This window comes from Osmerus mordax, chromosome 5, assembly GCF_038355195.1.
Source record: "Osmerus mordax isolate fOsmMor3 chromosome 5, fOsmMor3.pri, whole genome shotgun sequence".
Classification (NCBI taxonomy): domain Eukaryota; kingdom Metazoa; phylum Chordata; class Actinopteri; order Osmeriformes; family Osmeridae; genus Osmerus; species Osmerus mordax.
Window position 1 is genome coordinate 9,011,495 of NC_090054.1, and position 7,861 is coordinate 9,019,355.

Here is a 7,861-nt window from a genome sequence, read left to right on the forward strand (position 1 = left end):
TCGACTGTGTCGTTTCTGGGCTACGTGGTGGCTGCCGAGTGCGTCCGGATGGATCCTAGCAAGGTCATGGCCGTCATGGAGTGGGCCCAGCCCACCTCTCGAGTAGAGCTCCAACGGTTCCTGGGGTTCTCCAACTTCTATCGGAGGTTCATTCGAAGGTACAGCACGCTGTCGGCCATGCTCACCGCGCTCACTTCTACGAAGGTACCCTTTGCTTGGGGTCCGGCCGCGGCCCAGGCCTTTGTTGACCTCAAACGGCACTTCACCACCGCTCCCATTCTGATCCACCCTGATCCGGCCCGTCAGTTTGTCGTGGAAGTGGATGCTTCCAACAGTGGTGTGGGGGCAGTGCTGTCTCAGAGATCAGACAACGACCAGAAGCTGCATCCCTGTGCATTCCTCTCGCGTCGGCTCAACCCTGCTGCTACGACGTTGGCAACAGGGAGCTGTTGGCAGTGAATGGCGACATTGGTTAGAGGGTTCTGAGGTCCCGTTCCTGGTATGGACAGATCACAAGAACCTGGAATATCTGCGTTCGGCCAAACGCCTCAATTCCCGGCAGGCCAGATGGGCTTTGCTCTTTACCCGTTTTAACTTCACCCTGTCCTACCGCCCAGGCTCGAAGAACACCAAACCAGACGCTCTCTCACGGGTTTTCGGGTCCTCTGCTAATCCCCAAGATCCCGAACCCATTCTCCCTGCTGCCTGCCTAGCCACGTCTCTTGTTTGGGGTGTTGAGAAGGAGGTCCGCCAAGCGCAGCTGCTGCAACCCGATCCCGGAGGCGGCCCACCTCATCGTCTGTTTGTACCTGACCCGGCAAGAGCCATGGTCCTAGAGTGGGGTCACTCCTCTAACCTCACCTGCCACCCCGGCGCAAATCGAACCCTGGACTTCATCCGTCTGCGTTTCTGGTGGCCCACCATGGGGGTCAATGTTCCGGCGTTTGTCTCTGCGTGTGCAGTATGTGCCCAAAACAAGACTCCACATCACGCCCCGTCAGGCCTTCTGCAACCACTTCCTGTCCCGAGGCAACCTTGGTCTCACATCTCTCTGGACTTTGTTACCGGCCTCCCTCCATCTGATGGCAACACACTCATATTAACCATAGTGCTTTTCCAAGGCCGCTCACTTCTTCCTCTTCCCAAGTTGCCTTCTGCCAAGGAGACGGCTCAACTGATGGTTCAGCACGTCTTCCGAATCCACAGGCTTCCCAGCGACATCGTCTCAGTTCTGGAAGGTGTTCTGCACCCTTATCGGTTCGTCAGTCAGCCTGTCCTCAGGTTACCATCCCCAATCCAACGGCCAGTCAGAGCGGGCCAACCAGGACCTGGAGACGGTACTACGATGTCAGGTTTCGGACAACCCCACCACCTGGAGCAGGCGCCTGGTCTGGGTGGAGTATGCCCGCAGCACTCTGCCCTCCTCCTCTACGGGTCTCTCCCCTTTTGAGTGTGCCTTTGGTTATCAGCCACCGTTGTTTCCAGAGCAGGAGGTGGAGGTCGGGGTTCCTTCCGCCAAGCTGTTTGTCCGGCGCTGTCGTCAGACATGGAAGCAAGCCCGGGCAGCTCTCCTGCGCACCTGCGCCAGGTATCAGGGAGTCAGGTGGCTGAGCGGTTAGGGAATCGGGCTAGTAATCTCAAGGTTGCCAGTTCGATTCCCGGCAGTGCAAAATTACATTGTGTCCTTGGGCAAGGCACTTCACCCTACTTGCCTCGGGGGGAATGTCCCTGTACTTACTGTAAGTCGCTCTGGATAAGAGCGTCTGCTAAATGACTAAATGTAAATGTATCGCTGGCAAGCCGACCGCCACAGGACTCCGGCTCCCCACTATCGTGTGGGCCAGCGGGTGTGGCTGTCCACCCGGGATCTGCCTCTTTGCGTAGAGAGCCGCAAACTGTCCCCCCGCTACATCGGACCCTTTCGGATTGGCCGGGTCATTAGCCGCTCGGCTGTTAGGTTGCTGTTGCCTCGCTCCCTTCGTGTCCACCCTACATTCCATGTGTCCCATCTTAAACCTGTCTCTACCTGTTCTTTGTCTCCCGTTCCTAGGCCTGCCCCTCTCCCCCGTCTTCTCGACGGCCATCAGATCATTACGGCACGGCGTCTCCTGAAGGTCCGTCCCCGGGGCAGGGGTTTCCAGTACTTGGTCGACTGGGAGGGCTATGGGCCGGAGGAGCGCTCCTGGGTTCCGGCCCGGAACATCCTTGACCTTGGCCTTATTGCCGATTTCTATCGGCGGTATCCCGGTCAGCTAGGCATGCACCCGGGTCGGCCGCCAGGTGGCGTATGTAGGGGGGGGGGGTTCTGTCACACCCTGATCCGTTTCACCTGTTGGTTTGTGTCCACCCCTCACCAGGTGTTCCCTATTGTCTTCTGTATTTAACCTCTGTTCTCTGTTTTGTCTGTTGCCAGATCGTCTTGTGCTTCACAGTCATTTCCAGCATTCCAGTTTGTTTCTCGTCATAGTGTTTTCTCGGTTTTGATCGCTACCTGTTTTGTCTCCCGACCACGGACCTGCCTGCCCCCAGTGTACCTTTGCCATTCGGCCCCGATACGACCTCTGACCGCCCACCGACCAACGAGCCTGCCTGCCCCAGTGTACCTCTGCATTAATACTTTGTTGCCGACCCTAGCTTGCCCTGGACTCTTCTAAAACTCTTCTACCGCAAACCACCCCGCTTCCTGTCTGCATTTGGGTCCACCATCCTGCCTTGTGACAATTATATTAAATAATATTAATCAAAAATGAGTCACACGCCCAACCCAAACTCACATTTAACACCCTATACAAAATTCACACCCCATTCAAGTCCTATCTGCCAGAAACGGAAGAATAGAAATGAGTTCCCTTATCCTGAGACCTGCTTTCTTACCTGCCTGTTTCTACATCTATTTGTCCACCTCACCTGTTGCTTCAGTTGGCTCTCTCATAGCAGCATGTTGGATACTGTCCTCCTCTCCTACTCTTTCTTTCTCAATGCCGAATCTATCTCTTTCTCTCCCTGACCCTGTCTTTCTGCTTGAGCAGCACTGGTTGAAGCCTGAAAATATTTCTGGGGAAATTGTGGGGTGTAGTAGGCTAGTTACTGCAGAAGTGTAGTAGTTAGCTAGCTCTACAAAAATTTTTTGTAGATTGCGTCGTTGCTAACGTGTGCTGACGTTGTGACTGTGTGTCTGTATGTGAGAGAGACGCGTGAGTGACCGAGAGACGGAGGGAGAGCAGGGAAAGGAAATGCAGCTGAACGAATACGCTGCGTGTTTTAAATAGCGTAAACAACATTTTTTTAAAGAATAACGAAATGCAATATGTGCCGGCCGGTGTTGATTCTGTGGCGCACCGCCACAAATTAGTCTGTGTGGGATTGCCGTGACCAACAAGACGAACAGAATCCTTTGACCGCCATTGCTGTAAGTTTAAAATTCATATTTCAGCTAAACAGTACATATCAGCATCTGAATTAAAATGTGACGAGAAATGGGCAGTGTAGTTGCTGAAAATGTGCTTATTTTATTGATGAAACGGCTAATTTGTAAATTTGCTCCGACTTTTCGATAACCTAGCTAGCATCACAGTGCAGCGCCACCTACTCTTCTGGCAGTGAATTGTTTTCAGCACCCACAGCCTTCGGAGTATTATAAATTCAACCAATCCGTCCGACTCCGTCCGTCTGTCCGTAACGGAGTCGGAGAAGTATAATTCGGCCTTTATTCCTAGCTCCGAAACTCGTGTTTGCTTGCAACTAGCTGTATACGTCATACTTTGCGACAACCAGTCGCGAGCGTGTGAGCTAAGGCATTGCAGTGGAGTTAGAAAACTGGAAGAATGTGGTACAAGTCTGATCAAGAAGCAGATACATCATGTGAACTTCGAAAATCAATACTATTAGTACTGTAGCGGGGTTTGCTCGTTTAAGATTGCTCGTTTAGCAATACTTAATTTATAATAAAGTATGTAGTTCTTGGGGGCACCACCTCTTATTTGTTGAAGGGACAGAGGAAACCTTATTGAATAATATTGAATAATAGCCTTCGTAATAATCAGTCTAATCTTAAGTAGTGAATTTCTATGAAAGTAGAGCAGATCAGATAACGTGAAGGATAACGCGAGTATTATAAACAATGATTTATTTAAGGAAATGTAATTATAATGAACAAATACCAGAGAAGTTATAGGTTAGTTGAAAGTGAGTTGAGTTGAACTGTATACAGTAGGTCCTAAACTATGATGAGGGTTGGTACAAGATGGTAGGTTGAGAGCGCGTGGGGAGGGGGAAGGGAGAGAGAGAGAGAGATAGACTTCTGGAGAACAATGGGAGAGTATGTTAACTAATCCTAACAGAGTTAGGTTAAATCATTTGCAAACTAAAATCAAACGTAACAAATTAAATCACAATATGCCAATGTTCACAAGTAAGAAATGTAGCAATATCGCAGTTACTGTTGTCAGTTGAAGAAGAAGAGTCAAAGTTCCGTTCGTCGTTGTCAAACGGTTAGAGCAAAGGAATCTTTTGTTCAAGTTCCTAGTGGTCCAGTGAGTTGCTGATTGAGAAGGATAGGTCAGATGTGTCGCGCACACTTCCGGTGAATCCTTGCGAAAAAGCCAGGATTGCTTGTGCGTCGAGGTTTTATAATCCTTGAGAAAGGGGGGTATCCTTTTGGAGGTGAACTCTTTGATTGGTCAGTTACTCCCACCTGGGCGTCCATCCTGAGATTGACGTATGGGAGTGAAGTGGTTGATAACTTTTCAGAGTTCAGCTATTTCAAATGTCCATGTATTGCTTATACTTCGAAATATAACAATACAACATTAATAAATGGTTTAGTTTGTAGATTAGAATCATTTTGATATCAAGATTGACTGATTTATCATAACAGGAAAGGAAGTTACATTAAAACATCAAATTATATCAACACAGCATTAAAGCATACATTATAACACATCAACTACTTTCATTGAAATAGTGTCCAGGAGCCATGTAGTCCTTAAGAATATGTTTGTAAATCCAGAAAAGTTAGTTCTTCCTTAAAATCCTTTGTCTCCATACTGTAAGGCCATTTTCGTCTACCTTCTGACCTTCTTAGGGGCACCACCTCTTATTTGTTTAAGGGACAGAGGAAACCTTATTGAATCATAGCCTTCGTAATAATCCGTCTAATCTTAAGTAGTGGAATCTATGAAAGTAGGGCAGATCAGATAACGTGAGATACACAATGATTTATTTAGGAAAATGTAATTATAATGAACAAATACCAGATAAGTTATGGGTTAGTTGGCTAGAGTAGTACAGTGGCTAGATTCTAAATGAGAGCGAGCAACACAATGGCTGTTTAGAGCGCGTGTGAAGGGGGAGGGAGAGAGAGAGTGGGAGAGAGGTAGAGAGAGAAAGGTAGGCCTTTCTAGTGACAATGGACGATCAAGGGCAACTGGCCTAACGATGGTTAGGTTAAATCATTTGTAAAATACAATCAAACATCAACAATTTAATCACAACATGCCAATGTGTCACAAGTAAGAAATATTGCAAATCGCAGTTACTTTTGTCGGTTTGAAGAAAGGAGTCAATGGTTCGTTATGTCCAACGAATAGAAAGCGGAATCTCTCGTCAAAGTCCCGGGCGCACAGTGAATTTGCAGGTTGAGAGGAATAGGTTAGAGAGTGACGCGTTCACCTCAGTTTAATCCTACTGTTGTAGGTTGTACTCCAAAGAACAAGGGGGGGGGGGGGTCCCGTGAAGGTGACCTCTTTCATTGGTCAGTTACTCCCAACCTGGGCGTTGTCTTGAGATCTGCCCAGGTGTGAAGTGGCTCTTAGCTTTGAGTTCTGTTAATTCAATTGTCCATGGAATGCTTAAACTTCAGAATATAACAATCCAACATTCATAAATGGTTTTGTTAGTATGGTATAATCATTTTGATATCAAGATTGGCTGAATTAACTATACCTGAAGGGAAGTTATAATCAAACCTCAATTAAACAACGTTCTAAGTAAATGAGAAAAGCACACATTATAACACATCAACTACTGTCATTGAAATAGTGTCCATGAGCCATATAGTCCTTGAGAATATGTTTGTAAATCCAGAACAGAAAAGTTCTTCCTCAGAAATCCTTTGTCTGAATTCAGAGAATACTGTGGGCCGTGTGGCCTCTGTTTCTGATCCCATGCTGGGCCAGAAGCTTTGAAGCTTCTCCTCTGGGAGATAAGGACAAAGGGGGAAGAATCAGAGGACGTGAAAGCATTGCAAGCATTCTCACTGTTTCTTAGAGGTTGTTGCTATGCAATGGAAAGTCTTACCTATAGGGAGGAAATGAATGTTGCCTCCAACTAACCCTCCACTATTTGGAAACATCCAGGCCGCTAAGCCAACTACCACTGTCAGAAGCTGTCAGATAAATTTAGGATGTAACATTATATTCTGAAAATACTGGTGCTAGCATTCCTTGCCAGCAGAGAACCCCATCTCCACTTGACCAATAGATGACACTAGGCTTACATAAACAAACTGACCTAGGTTGACCATTAGCATACTAGAGGTGCAATACATGTGTTAATCTTATCTGTGTTGAGTGAATCATATGTTCAAGCCTAGTGCCAGAGAACTCCACGTTTCCATGTGCACGCGAACTCTGTCTCTGGGATCGATGATATTGACAGCTGATATGCAGAGGGAGGGGACTTCTCACCAATAAATGGTCTTATCTGAAGACTGGGGAGCTAGACAAACTCTCTATTGCGATCAGACTTTGTCTCCTTGCTGGCAAGCATTTGTAGTGAGGTCAGCAAGACCACACAGAGCCAACATCTTGCTACACCTGAAGAGTGATTCAATCACATCAGACAAACCTAATCAGCCCTCGTGACACCCTCAGTATGCTGATTACCCACCAAACGCTGATGCAAAGGAACCCTAGAATTGGGGGGGGGACCTCCCCGATCTACCTAATCAGCCCTCCTGCTAGCTTGCAAGCTTCAAAGGGCCTGCTTGAGACAACACGTCTCCAGCAACCATTTGCTATCCGTTTTGGCGGCAGTTGAACAAAGAACATATCTTAATCAGAACTTTTGAGGAAAGTTCTTCAAACTTCACCTTTACCACAAGAGTACAAGGTGGAGAATTATGAGAGGGATATTTGTGTCATGTTTGTTACTTTGTTTTAATGTTGTGTTCACTGAAATCTTGATTCTAGTAACAACTCCTTCCTGAAAGATAACCACGTCATTCTTGGTATCTACGCAAAGCTATCATAATAAAACAATCATTCAACTATATTTTGTAACTGTACCAAGATGTCCAGAACAATATTTGAACAATCTTATGAACCAACCAGAGATCAGATCACACCTTTGGTAGGTGTGAAGGAAGGAGGGGGGAGTTGAGAACCCAGCTTCCCCCAATCAATGTCTGACCCCAGACAGGTCCTCCCTAGAACTCTGAACTGTATAAAGCTCCAAGATGACCATCAATCACTGACTCCAGCGAAACCAACCATGGCATTAACGCCATCAGGATTGGTGTTCCAAGGACATCGCCAAGCTTCTCCTGAGATTCAACTTCATAGTGAACGCGTCACTATCTGGACGTTTCAACAGAAGAACCAAAAACGTAATTCCAAATGCGACTTCACTGAGATCCCGCAGACTCAGTCACATGACCCAGCGCAGCCGCGCTGTGACTTCAGATTCTTCAAATGGACCTCAACATCATTGATCAACCCCTGATCAAACGTAACTATGGCTAACGCTCTTTCCTCCCGACATGGCATTGGCGTGAGCTCTGTTTATGATTTGTAAGGTTGTAATCATTGACTGTACAGTTTATGTCTTTCTTTAAGTTAGACCATTTCATTCTGTTCATTGA